Genomic DNA, 23,340 nt, shown 5'->3' with positions numbered 1-23,340 from the left:
TGGATAAAGATAATAGAAGAAAAAAGTATGAACACACATAGAAATTTGTTTAACAAAACAAACTATTAGAAGTCAGATCTGGCAGTCTGTAGAAAGTGGTTTTATTATAGGGATGACAGTGTTGGTTCAGCACTGGAAGATCCACCCCCAAAAGTCATCATTTTAACAGGGGAAAGGAAAAAGCCATATGATCTTGTCACTAGTTGGAGAAAATACAGCTGTTCATGGTAAAAGCTATCAGGAGTCTAGAAGTAGAGCAGAACCTCCCCAAAAGATCAAAGACATGTACTCCATACTTCCAGCAAAAATGCCTTATATGAATGCAGAAGATACAGTGCTTTCTCCCTAAGGTGGGGAAAAAGGGCAGATATGCCTACTCTGCATCTTTCCATTAAACTTTGAAACATAGGCAAAAACCAAAATAGTCTGGCAATAAAATGACACAATTAAGAAATGATTGGCAAGGTAGAAGCAAAATCTTTATATGTAGATGAAATGATCATCTACAGAGAAAATATTAAGAAATCTCTAGGAGCCCCTGGAATTTGTATTTGAATTTAGCAGGATTAGAAAACACAAGGTATATATGGATTAAAGATCTAAATACTAAAATAGAAACTCTGAACCAGTTGGAACAGAGGTTAGGTAGAATCCTTGAAGACATTGGTGCAGGAAAAGATTTTATGAACAAAATCTCAGTTGCCCGTGAACTAGCACAAACAATCAACAAATGGGATCTCTTCTTATTAAAAGGCTTCTCCACAGCAAGAGAAATCACCAGCAGTGTGAAGAGACAACCCACAATGTGGGAAAAAATCTTCACCTGCTCTTCCTCAGACAAAGGTCTACTATCTCAAATCTATAAAGAACTTAAAAAGATCAGACCTCCCAAATTTAAAGACCCAAACCAAAAATGGGCATCTGAAATGAACAGACATTTCTCACATGAAGAAGTAGAAATAGCAAATAAATACATGAAAAAATGTTCAACATCACTGGTCATTTGAGAGATCCAAATGAAAACAACACTGAGATTTCACTTCACTCCACAAAGAATGGCTGCTACCATGAAATCCACCAATAACAAATGCTGGTGGGGCTGTGGGGAAAGAGAAACCCTGCTCCACTGCTGGTGGGAGTGTAGACTGGTGCAACCACTGTGGAAATCAGTATGGAGATACCTCAAAGAACTAGGACTGGATGTCCCATTTGACCTCGCTATTCCACTGCTGGGTATCTTCCCCAAAGAACTAAAAGAATCATACCATAGTGATATATGTGCGCCCATGTTCATAGCAGCACAGTTTGTGATAGCTAAAACTTGGAAATAGCCCAAATGCCCATCAACTGGAGACTGGATCAAAAAAATGTGGCTTTTTAATAAAATGGAGTACTACTCAGCCATAAAAAATGAGAAATTAGAGACATTTATAGCTAAGTGGATGCACATGGAGGCAATACTCTTAAGTGAAATAAATAGGACACATATGTGTAAATATCAAATAGTTTCTCTGGTGTGAGAAACTGAAAGTGTAAATAAGGACTAAATGTATAATAGGTAATGTGAAATAGGAAGAAAAGAGGCAAAGGGGAAGGAAGTGGGAGGGCCAGGGGAAAGGATAGAAGGGAATGGGATTAATATGAGAAAATGGAAAAATAGGAACAAAATCTTTGTAAATAGGGAGGAATGGAGGGGTTGAAGGGAGGGCTGGGCAAGGGTGAAAAATAAGAACCAAGAGAGACTATGTAAAGGTGCAAATTTCCAATGATGAATGTCATTCTATTGTATACCTAAAATGTACCAATGATTAGAATGAATAATCGATAATTTAAAATAGGAAGAAAAGGTCCAAAGGGGTAGGGGTAGTGGGAGGGGCAGGGGAAAGGAAAGAAGGGAAAGGAAAAATGATGAGAAATGGAAAAAATGGAAATAAAATCTTTGTAAATAGGGAAGGGTGGAGGGGGTGAAGGGAGGGCTAGGAATGGGGAAAAAATAAGAACCAAGATGTATTATGTAAAGGTACAATTCCCAATGAGAAATGTAATTGTATTGTATACCTACAATGTACCAATAAAATAATTTAATAAAAAAAATTTATGGATTCAGCCTACAGCTCCTGGCCCAGAGGAAGGAACTTCAGGGCTACCTTCCATCCTGCCACTCCCAGCCCAGAGATAGGGGCTTCTGAGCCATCATCCTACTGCTCCTGGCCCAGAGGAAGGAGCTTTCTGGCCACCATCCAGCCTGCCACTCCTGGCCCAGAAGAAGGGTCTTTAGGTCTGCCATCTGTCCTGCTGTTCTGGCCAAGAGCAAGGGGCTTCTTGGCCACTCTCTGTCCTGCCACTCCTGGCCACTGTCTCACCTCTCCCAGTTCAGAGGAGGTCAGCCATGTGGGCACCAACAGCACCAGACCACCCATCCCAGCTTGAAATGAGAAGACATGTAAATGAGTCTCAAAACTAGACTTCCAGATCACCTCCAGCAACCCCAAAGGGAATGAGATGGAACAGTATGATACTCAACCACCTAGACCCACTGAACTGGCAACAAAAGGGTACCTGGAAAAAATTAAATCAGAAATAATTTCTCAGATAACAGCAGAGATTGTGCTTCTAGTGCAAGACATGATTAATAAATCTAGAGAGGAGCTGAGGAACATGATGGAATCCCAACATAGGAAAAAAATGGAATCCATAAAACAGATGCAAATAGATTTCCAGGAGATATAAAACTCCATTGAAAGTCTATGCAGCAGAATGAAACTATGTGAGGACAGAATTTCAGATATAGAAGATAAGATTGCAATTAATGACCAGGAAAAGAAAAATTGCTTCAAAATTGTAAGGGAACATGAGAAATCAACCCAGCAGCTGCTAGATGATGCAAAGAAAAATAACATAAGACTGACTGGAGTCAAAGAAGAAACAGGAGAGAGTGCAGATGACATAAAAAATACTCTTCACAGAAGTAATGGCAGAAAACTTCCCAAGCAGGGGAAAAGAATGTGACATACAGATAAATGAGGAATATGGGACTCCAAACAGCCCTGATCAAAAAAAATCTACACATAGGCATATAATTGTTAAGATTCCAAAAATTCAAAAGAAGAACAAAGTTCTCCAATCAGTTAGAGAAAAGAAACAAATCACATACAAAGGAAAGCCCATCAGAATCACAGCAGACTTCTCAACACAAACCATCAAGGCAAGAAGAGCTTGGAGTGACATATTCCAAGCCCTAAAAGAAAGCAGCCTCCAACCCAGATTGATGTACCCTGCAAAACTATCTTTCAAAATGGATGGAGAAATAAGATACTTTTATGAAAAAGAGCACCTCAGGAACTTCATGAACACCAAACCAGCACTCCAAAAATTTTAGACAATATCCTAGGAGCAGACATTGAGGATCACAACCCCAGGAAGCAATACAGAATGAACCCATCTGACATGATAAAAAATTAAATGTAAAGGGGGAGAACCCAACAAAAAGAAGAAGTCATGGCAATGATAAATCAATTCGTTTCAGTTATAACCATCAATATTAATGGTCTCAGGTCACCAATCAAAAGAAATAGACTGGTAGAATGGGTCAAGAAGCAAAATCCAAAAATATGCTGCATACAAGAAACACACTTAATTCAAAAGGAAATTCACAGACTGAAAGTTAAAGTGTGGAAAACAATACTCCATGCAACAGGAACCCCCAAAAAAGCAGGAGTAGCTATCCTCTTTGCATATCAAGTAGATTTCAAAGCAACACTGATTTAGAGAGACAATGAAGGACATTACATCCTTGTAAATGGAACAAGCCAACAGGAAGAGATGGCAATCATAAATATCTATGCACCAAACACTAGTGCACCCAACTATATAAAACAAATACTAACAGACACGAAATGTCATATATGCACTAATAAAATAATGTTGGGGGCTTCAATACCTCACTGTCACAAATAGCTAGATCAAATAGATGAAAAATAAGTAATGAAAAAGTAGAACTCAATCGAGGTCTTGAACAAATGAACTTAACTGATGTTTACAGAGTGTTTCATCCCACAAAATCAGAATACACATTCTTCTCAGCTGCACATGGGTCATTCTCCAAAATAGACCACATACTCACACATAGAACATGTTTAAGTAAGTGTAAAGGAATTGAAGTTGTCCCCTGTACATTATCAGACCATAGTGCAATGAAATTGGAGATCCATAGCAAAAGAAACTGGAAAAGTTTCATAAACATGTGGAAATTGAACAACACACTTCTGAATAACCAATGGGTCACAGAGGAAATTAAAGAAGAAATCAGACAGTTCCTTCAATTCAATGACAATGACAATACAGCATATCGGAATCTATGAGACACAGTGAAAGCAGTCTTATGAGGGAAGTTCATAGCAGTAAATATGCATATTAGGAACACAGAAGGAGCCCAATTAAACAACCTGATGCTGAACCTCAAGCTTCTAGAAAATGAAGGGCAGGACAACCCCAAAGCTCATACAAGGGAGGAAATTATAAAGATCAGAGGAGAAATCAATGCAATGGAGACTAAGAGAACGATACAAAAACTCAATGAAGCCAAGAGTTAGTTCTTCGAAAGAATCAACAAAATTGACAAACCTTTAGCCAACCTTGTCAGAAAAAGGAAAGAAAAGGCTCAAATCCATGCAATTAGGAATGAAAAGGGTGAAATTACAACAGACCCAGCAGAAATCCAGAGGATCATCAATATGTAATTCCATAACCTATATGCCAATAAGATGGAAAACACAGAAGAAATGGACAGATTCCTAGATACATATCAATTACCAAAATTGAGCAAAGAAGACCTAAAAATTCTAAACAACCCAATATCAACCAATGAAATTGAAAACATAATAAAAAACATACCAACCAATAAAAACTTATCACCTAAGAAAAGCCTGAGTCCTGAGGGCTTCACTGTTGAATTCTACCAGACATTTAGAGAGGAACTACTGCCACTATTCTTTAAACTCTTCAATGAAATTGAAAGGGAAGCAATACTCCCAAATTCATTCCTGGAAGCAAGCATCACCTTGATCTCCAAAGCAGAGAAAGACCCAACTGAAAAGGAGAACTATAGGCCAATCTCACTAATGAACATAGATGTAAAAATCCTTAATAAGATACTGGCAAACAGAATGCAGAAGATCATCAAGAAGATCATAAACCCTGATCAAGTGGGATTCATCCCAGGGATGGTTCAACATATGCAAATCAATCAATGTAATACACTATATCAATAGAGTCAAGGGCAAAAACCATATGATTATCTCCATAGATGCAGAACAAGCATTTGACACAAACCAACATACATTTATGATAAAAATCCTACAGAAAATTGGAATAGATGGTCTCTACCTCAAACTGACAAAAGCCACTTATGAAAAACCAACAGCCAATATCATACTAAATGGTCAAAACTTGAATCCTTCACACTAAAATCAGGAAAGAGACAAGGATGTCCACTGTCACCACTCTTGTTAAATACAGTTTTGGAAACATTAGCCACAGCAATTAGACAAGAGAAAGAAATAAAAGGAATAAAGATAGGTAATGAAGAAGTCAAATTGTCATTATTTGCAGATGACATGATACTCTACATAGAAGGCCCCAAGAACTCCATCAAAAGTCTTCTAGACTTAATAACCAAATTCAGTAGAGTAGCTGAGTGCAAGGTCACCACACAAAAATCAATAGCTTTCCTCTACACCAATGACAGACTCACTGAGAGAGTAATAGGGCAAATAATTCCTTTCACAATAGCATCCAAAAAACTGAAATACCTAGGAATCAACCTAACAAAAGAAATCAAAGACCTCTTCTCTGAAAACTATAGCACTCTGAAAAGACAGATTGAAGAGAATATCAGAAAATGGACAGACATTCCCTGCTCCTGAGTAGGAAGGATTAATATAGTGAAAATGGCCATATTTCCAAAACTGCTATATAAATTCAATGTAATTCCAATTGAGATCTCTGCAGCATACTTCACAGACCTTGAGAAAACAATCCAAAAATTCATTTGGAACAAGAAGAGACCCAGAATAGCAAAAGTAATTCTAGGTAAAAGAGACATGGCAGGGGGTATCACAATCCCCAACCTGCAACTATACTCCGAAGCAACTGTGATTAAAAACAGCATGGTACTGGCAAAGAAACAGACCTGAGAACCAGTGGAGCAGATTAGAGGATGCAGACACAACACCAGACACACTCAGTCACCTCATCTTTGATAAAGGAGCCAAACATCCTCACTGGAGGAAAGATAGCCTCTTTAATAAATGGTGCTGGAAAAATTGGGCTTCAAGTTGCCAAAGATTAAAACTAGACCTATATCTCTCACCATGCACTAAACTAAAATCAAAATGGATTAAATATCTAAATATTAAAATAGAAACACTGAACCAGTTGGAACAGAGGTTAGGTAGCACTCTTGAAGACATTGGTGTAGCAAAAGATTTTATGAACAAAACCTCAGTTGCCTTTAAACTAGCACAAACAATCAACAAGTGGGATCTCTTCTTATTAAAAAGCTTGTGCACAGCAAGAGAAACCACCAGCAGTATGAGGAGACAACCCACAATGTGGGAAAAATTTTTCACCTGCTTTTCCTCAAACAAAGTTCTACTATCTCGAATCTATAAAGAAATTAAAAAGATCAGACCTCCCAAATTTAAAGACCCAATCCAAAAATGGGCATCTGACATAAACAGACATTTCTCAGACAAAGAAGTAGAAATAGCAAATAAATACATGAAAAAATGTTCAACATCACTGGTCATTTGAGAGATCCAAATGAAAACAATGCTGAGATTCCACCTTTCTCCAGAAGGAATGGCTGCTGTCATGAAATCAACCATTAACAAATTCTGGTGGGGCTGTGGGGAAAGAGGAACCCTGCTCCACTGCTGGTGGGAGTGTAGACTGGTGCAACCACTGTGGAAATCAGTATGGAGATACCTCAAAGAACTAAGACTGAAAGTACCATTTGACCCCACTATTCCCATGCTGGGTATCTTCCCCAAAGAATTAAAAGAATCATACCACAGTGATATATATGCACCCATGTTCATAGCAGCACAGTTTGTGATAGCTAAAACTTGGAAACAGCCCAAATGTCCATCAACTGGAGACTGGATCAAAAAATATATATTTTTTTATAAAATGGGGTACTACTCAGCCATAAAAAATGAGAAATTAGAGACATTTATAGCTAAATGGATGCACATTGAAATGATGCTCTTAAGTGAAATAAATAGGACACACATGTATAAATACCAAATAGTTTCTCTGGTGTGAGAAACTGAAAGTGTAAATAAGGACTAAAACATATAATAAGTAATGTGAAATAAGAAGAAAAGGGGTAAAGGGGAAGGAAGTGGGAGGGCTACGGGAAAGGAAAGAAGGGAATGTAATTAATATGAGAAAATTAAAAAATTGGAACAAAATCTTTGTAAATAGGGAGGAATGGAAGGGTTGAAGGGAGGGCTGAGCAAGGGTGAAAAACAAGAACCAAGAGAGATCATGTAAAGATGCAAATTTCCAATGATGAATGTAATATATTTTATACCTTAAATGTGCCAATGATTAGAATGAATAATTGATAATGCAAAATAGGAAGAAAAGGTCCAAAGGGGTAGGGGTAGTGGGAGGGGCAGGGGAAATGAAAGAAGGGAAAGGAAAAATGATGAGAAATGGAAAAAATGGAAATAAAGTCTTTGTAAATAGGAAAGGGTGGATGGAGGGGATGAAGGGAGGACTAGGAATGGGGAAAAAAATAAGAACCAAGAGGCATTATGTAAAGGTATAATTCCCAATGAGAAATGTAATTGTGTTGTATACCTACAATGTACCAATAAAAGAATTTAAGTTAAAAAAAAGTTATGTATGAGTACAAAGGACCTAGAAAAGTAAAAAGAAAAAGAAAACAAAAGTGTTGGAAGATGTTTCATACCTAATTTTAAGACTTCTTCTAAAGCTACAGTAATCAAGGCAGTGTTGGTGTAAAGAAAGACATATAGATCATTGGAATAAAACAGAGAATTCAGAAATAGAACCACAGATATATGGTTCACTGAGTTTTGAAAGATTATTTAACATTAAAATTGTATAGAATATAAACTCAATTCAAGAGCAGAGGAAAAGATAGTGTTTTCAGCAAATGGCACTAGAACACTTGTTATCTGTATAAAAAAATTAACCTCAACCTTTTTTTTCCACACATAAAAATAACTTGAAAGGATCTATGAACTTAAATATGAAAACCTAAAAGTTTAAAACTTTAAGAAGAAATTATAAGGGAAAATGTTTATGAATTTAGGGTAGGCAAGAACTTCCTAGGATACAAAAAACATGATGTATAAAAGATAAAAATTGATAAATGAGACTCCATCAAAATTTAGAACCTTAAATGACATCATTGAAATGAAAAGTAGTCCTTAAACAGACCATATTTACAATACATATACCCTGGGACCAGAATATATAAAGAACTCTTACAGCTCATCAATAGACAACCCAATTAAAAAGAAGACACAAGAAGATGATAAATAGCCAGTATAGCACAAGGAAAGGCGTGTAATACTAGAATCAAAAAAATACTAATCAGTGCAATAACAAGATTGAGTTAGGGAGATGAAGTTAAAAGTTTTAAAAGCCTTGTCATGACTTTTTCCTTTTGTTGGATTCTCCCTCTTTGCGTTTAATTTGTCACGCCCGAATTCATTCTGCTGGGCTTCCTAGGGTTGTGATCCTCATTGTCTTTTCCTAGGATATTGTCGAAAATTTTTTGGAGTGCTGGTTTGGTATTCATGATGTTCCTAAGGTGCTCTTTCTCATGAAAGAATCTTATTTCGACATCAATTTTGAAAGATAGTTTTGCAGGGTACATCAATCTGGGTTGGAGGATGTTTACCTTTAGGGCTTGGAACAAATCACTCTTCTTGCTTTGAGGGTTTGTATGGAGAAGTCTGCTGTGATTCTGTTGGGCTTTCCTTTGTATGTGATTTGCTTCTTTTCTCTCACTGCTTGCAATATTCTGTTCTGCTGTTTGGTTTCTGGAACCCTAACAATTATATGCCTATGTGCAGACTTTTTTTGATAAAGGGTAGTTGGAGTCCTATATGCCTCATTTATTTGTATGTCAGGTTCTTTTCCCCTGCTTGGGAAGTTTTCTGCCATCACTTCTGTGAACAGCTTTTTTATGTCATCTGCACTCTGTCCTCTTTCTTCTTTGACTCCAATCAGTCTTATGTTATTCTTCTTTGCATTGTCTAGCAGCTGCTGGATTGATTTATAGTGATCCCTTACAATTTTAAAGCAATTTTTCTTTTCCTGGTCACTAATTGGCATCTTATCTTCTATATCTGAAATTCTATCCTCACATTGTTTCATTCTGCTGCATACACTTTCAATGGAGTTTTTAATCTCCTGGAAATCTGTTTGTATCTGTTTTAAGGATGCCATTTGTTTCCTATGTTGGGATTCCATCATGTTCCTCAGCTCCTCTCTAGATTTATTAATCATGTCTTTCACTATGGGCACAATCTCTGCTGTTATCTGAAAAATTATTTCTGATTTTATTTTTTCCAGATCCTCTTTTGTTGCCATTTCAGGGAGTCCAGGTGGTTGAGTATCAGATTGTTCCATCTCCTTTCCCTTTGAGGTTGCTGTAGGTGAACTGAGTGTCTGTTTTTGAGGCTTGTGTATGTGTTTTCTCATTTCCATGGGGGTGTGGGGGGGTGCTGTTGGAGCCTGCGTGGCTCACCTCCTTTGCCCTGGGAGTGGTGGAATGGCAGCCAGGGAGCCTCCTCCTGGGCTCAGAGATTGGCTCACCTCCTCTGCCCTGAGAGCAGTGGAATCTACAATAATCTGTTTTTATTGGGATGCCCAGGAGATTTTTTTTACTTACTGTGTATCTTTGGGGAAGACAATTTTTTATTTATTTAGAAGTATTGTCAGTCTCATTCTGAACTTTTGAATTCCCATCTTGATGTGCTCTCACAACCTCTTCTTAATATGCTCAGATACAAATTATTTTCTGCTTGCAGTTTTATTCATTTGAGACTTTAAATAGTCATGCTTTCAGTCCCTATAATTTGAGCTGTTATGTACTATTGTACTTCCCCCCTAAACTTCCATGCCCACCATTGAAATTCAGTGAGGGGTTTCCAGGGGCACAGGTGCTTCAGTGCTGACACAGACTGTCCTGAGTAAACAAGAGCAGGTAATCACTTTGCATCTAGATCTGACTCCCCTTTGCCTTTCACCATGAAGTTGTTTCCCATCATGTAGCATGTGGCTGTACCATCACAGCTTCACTATTTGGACTTGACATTTTTGGTTTCAAGTTGTTTTCCATGGCTAAACTAGTCAATTTTCTTTCTGACTTTATGTTGTAGGACAAAGCAATGCTCCTTAAAGTATGGAAACAATGAATAAGACACAATAGCAGTCTTTCACATCTCCAAGAACTCTGCTAAAGAAAGAGTTTATAAGTTACAGCTCTTCATATACAGGGAAGACAGTATGATATCTCTGTAGAAAAAAAAAGCAGTACTATTGATGGGAATTTATACATATCGTCATCATTTGCATTTGTAGCAAATCTGAAAAAGTAGAGCTGCTCCTGAAGCAAGCATTTGCAAGATTTGAACTTGGATTTGAATCCTAGTATTTTTAGGCTTAATTTCAATAACCAGGCACTTAATTTTAAATGCGAATGGTTACTGAAAAGTTCACATAATATACATAAAAGTGTTTACTAATGATTATTTCTACATAAAATTTCAAATCATTATGCTGATGATGGTTTCTTTAATGCAACATGAATGAAAACTATCTGCTTAGTTTCTTGGATATTTTGACTGCATAATTTTTTGAAACAATTAACTTTGAGTGTAATCTTATAGATGACAATATTTTCTTATATAAGAAGTCAGAATAGTTGGATATGGACATCTTTCCTTGGCTGGCCTTATATAAACATTTGACTTCCATTCTCCCCATGCTGTTTATCCACAGTTGAGCAATAAAACAATCCCAACATATGAAGAAAAAAGCTGTGGGGGAAATAGATGGGAAAATTTTTCTTTCAATTTCTGTGTGTGTGTGTGTGTGTGTGTGTGTGTGTGTGTGTGTGTGTGTGTGTAGGCTCCATTTATTGTCAAATATTTTTTCATCATTCTCTGTACCTACCCCTTACATGACATTGGATTTTGTGTATTAATTGACCTAATTCAGGTTCTATGAATGTACTTTTATGCCTAAATTTCTGAAAAGCCTAACATAGTTGCTCATTTTTACCTACCTGTCATACTCTGAGATGTTTGTAACTTTCTCATTGATGCAGTGAAAAAAAACTGCAAAAATTTCCCTTTTATTGAAAAGTATAAATCTTAGTTACTTTAATTCATTGCAAGCATGATTTTTGTTTTACTACTCTCTGAATGAGAAGCTATTTTTTCTGTGTCAAGTGCTAAGGAAGGACTTAGACCATTATTTACTTATCACCTTCTTTAACCCTTAAGAAGGTGACTCACCTCTGACTCTTTTAACCTTTACTTCATTACCCAACATGTACTCTATTCTGTTCTCAGAATCACTATTCCCTCAGAATGCCTGCTCTCTGCTCGTACTGATTTTTGCCATGTAGATGTTCTTCTATGCTCTCTGCTTGCTTAGTGCTGTCATCTCTTGCCAGTACAGCTTAAATAGCATCCCTTTAAATTTATGTCACCTTGGCCAGTAATTCCTGAGCATCTGTTAGACTCCTTACTTCTCTGTGCCTCTCTCCATTATGTCCAGAAGAGTGATTTGTCTACTTAGCCAATCCTTCTTACTGAGGGGGATCTCCTGAAGATAGAGATTATACCTCATTCATCTATCTCAGCCTATAGCATCCTGAAATATGCTCGCTCAAAATATGTGCACTGGAATGATCAATTCCAATCTTACTTCTTTACTTATTTTGATTCTTAAAAAGAAGAAATTACTTAAAACTGCATAGCATTTACTCTATTCTAATCCTTAGAGATATTTTTTAACCCTTGTAAGAAAAATCTCATTATTGTTTAAACATTTCTCAGTTTCTCACTACTTGACTATTTGGAATTTAATTTCCATTTAACATTGCTCTCACTCCGGCAACTGGCTATAATTCCTCAATTCCATACATGCTTCCATTCATTCAGTCTTATTTATACTGACTATCATCACTCAGTTCCTTCTCTATCATCTAGTATCTTTTTATTGGAGACTACCTACATCAAAGTTCACATTCAGAAGCGATTTTTTCCTACTAGTTTGCTTATCACTCTCTTAAGGCATTCACAAATTATCCCCTGAAGCCTGATGCTTGCAGATCAAGACGTAATCTTGTTACATCCACCATCATGTCCTTTGCGCTGACCTATACCACAGAGTATTTGATAAACATACAAAATGAGTAGATGAGATTATGATGAGCTCTTCATAGCCTTCATATTAATCACCTTCTATCTTGGATACTATTTTCTTTTTTTCCTTTAATTCTTTTATTGGTACATTTTAGGTATACAATACAATTATTTTTATCACTGAGAATTTGTACCTTTACATGATGTATCTTGGTTCTTACTTTTTCCCCATTCCCCTGGCCTCCCTTTGACTCCTCCACCCCTCCCTATTTACAAAGACTTCATTTCTATTTTTTCCTTTTCTCATATTTTTTTCCTTTCCCTTCTTTGCTTTCTCCCATCCATTTTCTTTTTCTCTTTTTTCTGCATATAATTACATATTATTTTTATCCTAGTCAAATTGCATTATCTTTACCCAAATAAAGTGTGGTCTTCACACATCCTTTGTGTGCCATTTTTGGGCTCAGCTCCAGCAACTGGATACTTTAATAGTGCACAGATAATACATTGTTAAAACTGTAGCCTCTGAAATCAAATGGACTTGTGTTTGAATCCTAACTTTATATCATACTTCATCACTTAAATATATTTTCTTGTATAATTTTCTTTTCTTTTCTTTTTTTTTTAAGAATATTAAATTCTTTTATTGGTACATTGTAGGTATACAACACAATTGCATTTCTCATTGGGAATTGTACCTTTATATAATGCATCTTGGTTCTTGTTTTTTCCCCATTCCTAGCCCTGCCTTCATGCCCTCCACCCTTCCCTATTTACAAAGACTTTATTTCCATTTTTTCCATTTCTCATCATTTTTCCTTTCCCTTCTTTCCTTTCCCCTTAATTTTCTTATAATTTCAAGTTCTATTGCCTTGTCCTTAACTGAGAATAACAATAAAGTCTGCTTTCTAGGATTCTTGTGGGGAACACATGCAACAATGTATATATACTGCTCAGACTTTTCCTGGAATATATTAAGGACCCAATAAGCTGTAGTCCTTATTCATGATAATTGTTCTGGATGACATCTAAGCTTCTATGAGATAGAGTGAAGCTAAGTGAGGTGATCTAAGGCTCGATGTGTTCAAATATACACATTCCTCTTTCTGGATTATAAAAACACTAACTAGGATGAAGTGAAACAGAGAACAAGGCACAAAGGCATTGGCTTAAGAAGGTCTCTCCTATGACTTCTTGATAAATTCTACATATTATTTTTAATAGAATTTAAAATTATGAGTGTTCATAATCAATCGATCAAAGTTTAGGAAAGACAAAATCTCAAATCCAGACAAAAATTTGGAATATTTTCATACATTTACTTTTAATATTTTTATCATCACCAAAAGTTGGATGTGCTAACTACCTACAGGTAAAGTTGTCCTTTATCTTTTCTTAATTTAAATTTATTTTAACTTTTATAAAAATATAAAAATTATACATATTAATGGGTCACCACATAATGTTTAGATAACTGCATATATTGTATAATGTTTAAATCAATTTAAACATATTTATCTCCTGAAATACTTATCATTTCTTTATGGCGAAAACTTTCAAAATCCTTTTCCTTTAGATGTTTGAAAAGAAAGTACAATAAATTATTGTTTTGTACATTCCACTGATGAATAGGTAGAGAAAAAAGATTATATTGTACATATATACAATGGAATATTATTCAGGCATAAAAGAATGAAATCCTATCATTTGAAACAACATGGCTAGAACTTATGATCATTATGTTAAATACATTAAACCAGACACAAGAAGCAAGTAATGCAGGATCTCACTCCTATGTGGAAGCTAAAAAAGTTGATCTAATGGATTTGAGAATAGAATGGTGATTACCTCAGCTAGGAATAGGGAAGGATGGGGAAAGTTGATAATTGGGTACTAAGTTACAAAATTACCCTTTTGAGGCTACCTTTTAAATTAAGACAAAATGCACATATCCCTAGTTTTGCTGCATATTTTGTAAAATAATAAACCATTTTCTTTAGGATTCTAATATTCTCACCTGAAATTGACAAAATTTGAATTACTTCAGAGATAAATATTGAACTTTTATAACTCTTTAAAATTCACTGGATGATGGGCTGGGGATTTAGCTCAGTGGAACTATGCCTGCCTCGAAAGTGCAAGGTACTGAGTTTGATCCCTGGTACCAAACAAAGAAACAAACAAACAATAAATAAATAAAATTCACTGGATGAAATTAATTACATTTATTTGAAAGCCCATTGTTTTTCTTTATTATATTCTTGGAATTCTTTAGGGGTGGCTTTAGAATGGTGGCTTATTGTAGAAAGGATTTGACTCTTCACTGTAAAGCTATTGATTACTGCCCCTTTGTTTTCAGTGTAAACTTATGATCTCTAACTAGAACTAGCTGAACAATTGCTAAGATCAAGTAGGTAGGATAACAATTGTATTGATTTAGAAATACAATGAGTTTATTTATTTATTTTGGTACTGAGGATCGAACTTGGGACCTTGGGCTTGGGAGGCAGGCCCGGGAACCACTGAGCTAAATCCCCAGCCCCAGTGAATTTGTTTTGATTCAGAATCTAACTGCAGTCTTTGGGCCAGCATGCTTTCACCTTGGATTTTTTTTAGCTATGTTTGACTTTAAGTGTTGACAGTAATCTTGTCTGTTTTAGGTAAAATTCTCTTTTCCTCGACTTGTTTTCTTTGCCTCACATTGAATGTAAACATTATTAACAAATCTGGTATGATTCATTACTTAGGTTAGAGCAAAAGCATTCACATTCCTCTCTAGGGCTGTCACCATGCAGCTCATAGAGGAATAAATAAATAAATAAAAGATTTCCAGTAATTGAGTGGAGAAAGGTGTGGGTCTAAGACCTTTAACCATTCTAAAAGCAGTTATTTTAGTGAAATTAACTGATGTTAGGGGGTGGGAGGATTGGTGCCCTATTTTTAATTTTAAGGGGATTTACACCACATTCTTCCTTCTTAACAAAACAGTGGAGGCAATAAGGGCATTACCTGCTAATGTTAACTGATGTAAAACAGACATGAAGAACTCCTTCCATTGTCTACCCTAAAATATCCATTCGTTATACACACCCCAGTGGGAATGAAGGATCTTATTTTTTCTGTAAATGTCAGCCAAAGCCTGGTTTGTTTTTTCCCTATTAGGATTTCAAAGGTTATTCAAAACAATGTTTCACAGAAATTTAAAGAAAAGGAGGTTTTCCTGTTGAGAATATGATCTCTGGGACTCTACTGACTCACCCTTCAGGAGTTAATCTCTAAAAGTGGTAATGGGTGTCTAGCTTATACGTAAATTAACACAAATTTGTGGCCCGGAAAATATAATTTCAAAGCCCAGTTACTTGTTTTAAAAGCATTATTTAACCTGGAAAAAATCTTACAAACCATAATAGGATGTGCAACATTTTTCCTGTATTTAAAATATAAATGTACCATTGTATAACTAATTAATCCTTTAAATAACAAGGATTCATAGCAGATGATTGCTATTTTATTTGGGAGGACTTGAAGTTTTAGGGACAAACATTTAAGATAATGAAATCACCCACTCAATCAATATATTTATTATCTCTCTGTTTGTGCTCAATCATGTTATCCACAAATTTGTATATGAGTATGAAATGAATATATATGAAAAATATAATAGGGATCCTCTTCCTAAAAACTTCTACTTAGGATTCAATGAAGTTTTATGACAGTAATAGCTCTATCTTTTATATCATGAGACCTAGGAAGGTGGAACTGAAAGGTAGAAAGTAGAGGGGTGGGAGGGGTAGGGGAAAGGAAAGAAGGGAATGAAATTAATATGAAAAAATGGAAAAATAGGAACAAAATCTTTGTAAATAGGGAGGAATGGAGGGGTTGAAGGGAGGGCTGGGCAAGGGTGAAAAATATGAACCAAGAAAAATTATGTAAAGGTGCAAATTTCCAATGATGGATGTCATTATATTGTATACCTAAAATGTACCAATGATTAGAATGAATAATTGATAATTCAAAATAGGAAGAAAAGGTCCAAAGGGGTAGGGGTAGTGGGAGGGGCAGGGGAAAGGAAAGAAGGGAAAGGAAAAATGATGAGAAATGGAAAAAATGGAAATAAAGTCTTTGTAAATAGGGAAGGGTGGAGGGGGTGAAGGGAGGGCTAGGAATGGGGAAAGAATAAGAACCAAGATGCATCATGTAAAGGTACAAGTTCCCAATGAGAAATGTAAATGTGTTGTATACCTAAAATGTACCAATAAAAGAATTTAAGAAAAAAAAAAAAAGAAAGTAGAGGGATATTAGCGTTTGCAATGCTTTTGCAAAGCTCTAAAATGTGAATATTTCAATATGGTGTCAATTTTATTGTCTCTAATATTAGAATGAGACGAATAGAAATAAAAATAGTTCATGAAATCTATCTTTTCATTACATCCCAATGCTTGAACATAAAGTCCATTTCCTCCTCTTTCCTTCATTCTTTGTGTTGTTCTACTTGGAATATTCTCTCTTTTATTTTGCCCAACTAATCCATACTATCTTTGTTGCAACACGAAATGGTCTAGCTTCTATATAAAGCTTAACTTGATTGCTTCACTTCTTCTTATTCTTTCCTCCCTTTGAAATCCTAGAACATTCATAAGACCAACAATTTATTGTTGTTGCTGCTGCTGTTTTGAGGCATGGTCTTGCTGTGTAGTTCAGGCTGGCCATAAACTCATTATGTAGCCCAGGTTTGCCTCAAATTTGCAGCAATTCTCCTGCCTCAACCTTGCTGAGATTATAGCCATTACTACTATTTGGAGCTAATACCAATGATATTGTCCTTGAATCTATTCTTCTATTTCTCTTGTCTTGGCTAGAATGTAAATTCTTTGAGTTCATGAAGTGATACTATTAAATGTATCTTTCATATCCTTGTTTTTTCTATCTCCCATTAATCACTTCATAAAAGAGTACAAGAAATAAGAGCCAGAAAACAATTAATGATTATCTTCATTTAACTCTACAATTTTCCAAGTAAGAGGTTGTTGAACACCCCCAAAAGAATTAATCACAAAGGTAGTTTATCTTATAATTGCAAAATTTTAATTGTTACAAACTTTTACCTATTTAAAGCCAAATTCTCCTGCTGGGTATACCGAATAAAACATTATGGCCCAAAATTTTAAAAGTCTTATTTCTAGGGCAGGAATACTGAAAGTAGACAACACATCTATAACTGATTTTTGAATCCAGGTAATCATGCATTTAACTGGAGACTCAGATGTGCTTTGTGGGCTTAGACAAATGAGAATTTTGGTATGCTTTTCTTGTTTTAAGCACACAAGTGCTGTTTTGTTGTTCTTGCTTTTTTTTTGATGCTGCTATTTAAGAGGTTGCTTTTTCTCTTTCTCTCTAATAGAAGCATGAAAAACATGCAAAGAGAGGAGTATCTGACCTCAGACAAAATAAGAAAACATAAATAACAAAGCCCTTTCAGATACAGTAAAGAAAAAAATTAAATATATGACATAAATCTTGAGAATAATATTTGGATAAAAAAGCTTTCTGAACTTCTTGGGAAAATAAAAAGATGAAAGCCATAAATGGATTAATCTCTCTCCTCTCTTTTTAATCATTTGCAACACTGATCACAAATAAAATCATTAGGATGCTTTATAGCTATGACAATTTTTCACTCAACCTAAATTTGTTTTCATATCATAGTTTATTTTTGACAGCACAAAAAGGCCAATGGTTAATATAGAAAACATTCTTATTGATAAATACTTAAATCATATACTCTCTTCTTTAAGAATCCTTCCTGCTAAGAAGAGGTCTAAAAGACCAGGGGAATTGGGAGGGGTAGGGGAAGGGAAAAAAGGGAAAGAAAAAAATATGAAACGAGGAAAAAAAATGGAAACAAGGTCTTTGCAAATAGGAAAGGGTGGAGGGGGTGAAGGGAGGGCAAGGGAAGGGGAAAAAGTAAGAACCAAGACATTCATGCAAAGGTACAAGATCCCAATGATGAATGTAACTGTATTGTATACCTAAAATGTACCAATAAACTTAATGGAAACAAAAAAAAGAATCCTTTCTGCTAAAAACCCTGCGAGTATCCATTTAGGTGTTCAGCATACATATATTCAATACAGGTAGTTGGTAAATCTATAATACATCAGGTATGATAGAAGAATACAGTGATTTTTTAACTTAAAAGTTAGAATAAAATGTATATTGCCACTAATCTCCAAGTATTCCCCCTTGTTTGGAACTCATTTATCTGATCCTTCTTGCCACTTTCTGAAGGAGTTCTGGAAGTCCTCTTTGTAAGTGTCTTTTGTTGTTCTCCTGTGGCCACCTTAATGTCCGGAATCAACTTTAAATGCTTACCTGTTATGCTCATTTTTACTTTGGGGAAAAGCCAGAACATTCATGGTGCCAGATCCCTGAGTAAGGTGGATGAGGACACACCGTAATGTTTCTATGAGTCTGCCTTTGGCTGACATTTGGCAGCCAAATTCACTGTATTTTTTATCACATCTTGTAAAGACATCCAAGTAAGAGGATTTCCAAAACTGCTTCTGCAAGTGGTAAGAATGATGGGAAAGCATGTTCAAAGCAAGGGACAATATTATGAGGGTAATATTTCAAAAAATATTAAATATTTACAGTACATTTTGATCACACTCATGTCATGTATTTCTTTCTTTTTTTTCTTTTTTTTGGTACCGGGGTTTGAACTCAGGACCTTGTGCTTGCGAGGCAGGGGACAGAACCACTGAGCTAAATCCCAGCCCCATTCATGTATTTCTATAAGGAGAAATTTCTTAATAAAAATACTAGGGAAAAAATCGAGACAGTAAATAACTAGGAGAATGTAACATAAATGCTGATGCATGTTCACAGAGCATGTTACAGAAAATCCCAGAATAAACGACTGATGCTCAGGTGGAAATAGCACATGTAAATAGATGTTGCAGCAGGTTCATGGAGACCACTGCATGCTGTTTTTAAAATATTAATTAACAATTAATAATCTCGTACCACTTTAAAGGATGGATACATTACTTTTTAAAAAGAAAAATCATGATTTTGTATCTTTCAAAAGTTTTTTTATTTTTTCAATTTTATTTTTTTATTTTTATGATTTTGTATCTTTTAAGTGAGAATTCTAAGAAGCAGGCAACAATAGGAATTTGAAATGTTACAGATTCAAATAAGTAGAAACTTGAAATGTAGTTGGTATTTGGTAATTTGCATCATTGTGATAGAACTTGAAACTCACACACCCCCTTGCAAGCTTGCAAATTGAAAATATGAACAATGTTGCCTGACTGCTCAGACTGGACTTTTGGCCACATCGTTCCGTCTAGTTAATTCTTCTCATGGAGGTAAATGCTATTAGGCGACTTAACAAGGGTGTGATGGTGTCATGAGATGAATATTGGTGACTGTGATTCCTTGCTTGTGCTTTCTGTTAAATTACGACTTTTAATTACTCCTCAACTGCAGGCAACCTCAGATGTCAAATACTTTGCTCAGGTTTTCAAGTCATTGATCCTGCATGGACGAATCCTGTGATGATCCTCATGCACAAGATTATCATGTGAATAACAATGAAATGTACTGCACTGGTACTCAGGATCTCCACCAGCAGTGACTATCACTATTACTTTATATAATCAACAAGCTGAAACTTTAAAAAATGGAGCTTCTTGTACCCAAAATACTGGAAAATATAATAAAACCAAACAGAGAAAAATCTCACCAGCTGCATGTTTGATTTATTTCTAGCAGTAAACTTTTTCTATTCATATTCTAGATTCATTATGTATTTTTTATTCATTGTATATATATTTTCCAAGTACATCAATTCACTTTCTACTATGTACTGTTCACTCAAATAAAAATGAAAAAATGAGTTTTTCCTCTCCAAAGTAAACAGGCAGCCAGTTATCTAATCGTCCAATATTTTCTGCTTAAAGTTGCCTATGCCCTAAAGATAAACTTGAATCTGTATATCTTATATCCCCAGTTTTGTTTCTTAAGACTTAAAGACTAATCAGAAAAAAGAAATATTTTTTCCAGGAAATGCAGCAAAGATACTTTGCTTTTGCATATATTATTTTAAAAGTGATATATAGGTAAGCCTTTTCATGAGAAAAAGCAATTCATGTCTTCTAGATTGATTCTGTTAACTACATTCTTGTGTTTTTACCTCCCATCTCTCACTGTCAAAATCACATTGAAAAGTTAAAATAGATACTTATTAAGAAATGTATCCATAATAGTAACATGGAAAAATATATTATCATTACTAATCAGAAATATTGAGATATTCCAGGGAAATAATAAGTAGATGAACAAAAACTATGAAAGACAGAAAGACATAGAAAGAAGAGTGGGGTGAGGAAGAGAGGAGAGGTTTGTTGTAGAGGTGAGATCAGTGCTTTCTATAAAAGCACACGAAAAATGCTGAACCTAGAGGCATTTCCAAAGGAGTTTCTATCAGAATAAATAAACGTGGGGCCATTGGCAAAGGCCAGGAGGAGCTAAGAAACAGAGAACCAAAACCCCCAGAACTTCTGTAAAGCCAAAAATATGGAAAAGAATAAAAGTCAAAGTAGAATGACAATTCAGAAGAAGCAGGCAGAGATGATAGTAAGTGGAAAAAGTGAAAGTCAAAAAATAGAAAAAAAACAATTTATACTTCTGAGGAAAAACCTATTGTTCTGAAAAAGAGTAATTGACAGCTATAAAATATTTCTTAGACATTAGAATATAATATTTACAATAAAAAATTTAGTATGATGACTGAATAATCACAGGGTATAGTTGAAGAATGTATTAGAAATTGGTAGAAAGGGCTCAAGGTGAAGTAAAAAAATCACATGTAAGGTACTGGAGAAAAAGTAAGGTTATGGAATACTGATATGGGAAAGCACATGTATCATTACTGATTATTAACCTAATAAGACTTTCAGAGAAAGATTTTTTTTTCAACCTTTTTTAAAAACAATTCTTTTATTGGTACATTTTAGGTTTCAGAGAAAGATTTTTAAGGCTTTGAATATCTCTCTGTCTCATATATATATATATATATACTACATATAAATATATATGTAATATATATACATTGTATCTGAACAGTTTCTCAACAGTAGACTCCTATAAAAGAAAAAATGAATAAGGAATAAAAAGAGACATGCAATGTAAGAAAAAGTAGTGAATAAATAACAAAAAAAAACCTTTGTAGAGATTCTGAACAATTTCTGTAATTGTAGCTCTGTGATTTAATACAATATAAGAAGATTTCCAAAATGTAGAGACATTATAAAAATACAAACAAACCCAATCTGAAACTAAATTTGAATAAAATGTGGTAAAAAGGATAGGTAATAAAATAATGAGTGCCTTGTTTAAATAGAAAAGAGTGTGGATATAGTTTAATTTTTGATATTAAAGGACACATTAAAATACATTTGCAAAAATTATGGGTAGGCTCTGGAAAATATGGTATATGTAGTATTATCCAATACATGAAGTGGCAAAAACAAAACCAATGGACTAATCAAACTATCATAAAAAAGAAAAATGTTTAATAAATAGCAAAAAGACAGTAAGATAGAAGAAATGTGTAAAATGTGTCAGTAACATAATAAACTGAATAAATTAAATACATTTTAAAAGCATTTTTTTTGGTGATTTTAAAGATTGAACATGGAGCTTTGCTCATATTAGATAAATGCTCTACCATTGAACTACACCCCAGCCCTAAAAGGAGCACTATATTAAAGATATAATTTAAAAGGCTGCATTTTAAAAAAAAAATTAATTTTATTGGTACTTTGTAGGTATACAATACAATGACATTCATCATTGGGAATTTGCACCTTTATGTAATCTATCTTGGTTTTCAATTTTTCCCCATTCCCCTGCCTCCCCTTCAACCCCTCCACCCTCCCTATTTACATAGACTTTGTTTCCATTTTTTAAATTTTCTCATATAAATTCCATTCCCTTCTTTCCTTTCCCCTAGCCCTCCCACTTTCCCTTCCCCTTAGCTCTTTTTCTTCCTATTTCACATTATCTATTATACCTTGTAATTCTCCTTTACACTTTCAGTTTCTCACACTGGCCAAACTATTCGGTATTTACACGTGTATCCTATTTATTTCACTTAAGAGTATCACCTCAATGTGCATTCATTTAGCTATAAATGTCTAATTTCTCATTCTTTATGGCTGAGTAGTACTCCATTTTATAAAAAAACCTCACATCTTCTTTACTCAGTCTCCAGTTGATGGGCAATTGAGCGTTTTCCAAGGTTTAGCTATTACAAACTGTGCCACTATGAACATGAGTGCACATATATCACTGTGGTATGATTCTCCTAATTCTTTTGAGAAGATACCCAGCAGGGGAATAGCTGGGTCAAATGGGACTTCCAGTCCTAGTTCTTTGAGGTATCTCCATACTGATTTCCACAGTGGTTGCAACAGTTGACACTCCCACCAGCACTGGAGCAGGGTTCCACTTTCCACACAGCTCTACCAGCATTTGTTATTGGTTCATTTCATGATAGCAGCCATTCTTTCTGGGGTGAGGTGGAACCTCAGTGTTCTTTTCATTTGCATCTCTTGAATGACCAGTGATGTTGAACATTTTTTCCTATGTTTATTTGCTATTTCTACTTCTTTGTCTGAGAAATGTCTGTTCATTTCAGATGCCCATTTTTGGATTAGGTCCTTAAATTTGGGCGGTCTGATTTGTTTAAGGTCTTTATATATTCTAGATAATAGACCTTTGTCTGAGGAAGAGCAGGTGAAAATTTTTTCCCACATTGTGTGTTGTCTATTCATACTGTTGGTGGTTTCTCTTACTGTGCAGAAACTTTTTAATAAGAGATCCCACTTGTTGATTATTTATGCTAGCA

This window comes from Heterocephalus glaber, unplaced genomic scaffold (genome assembly GCF_053883595.1).
Source record: "Heterocephalus glaber isolate CG9 unplaced genomic scaffold, H.glaber_assembly_v1.0 deba00001553, whole genome shotgun sequence".
In the NCBI taxonomy this organism is placed as follows: domain Eukaryota; kingdom Metazoa; phylum Chordata; class Mammalia; order Rodentia; family Bathyergidae; genus Heterocephalus; species Heterocephalus glaber.
The sequence above is the reverse complement of the archived record's forward strand: the minus strand, read 5'-3'. Positions refer to the sequence as shown.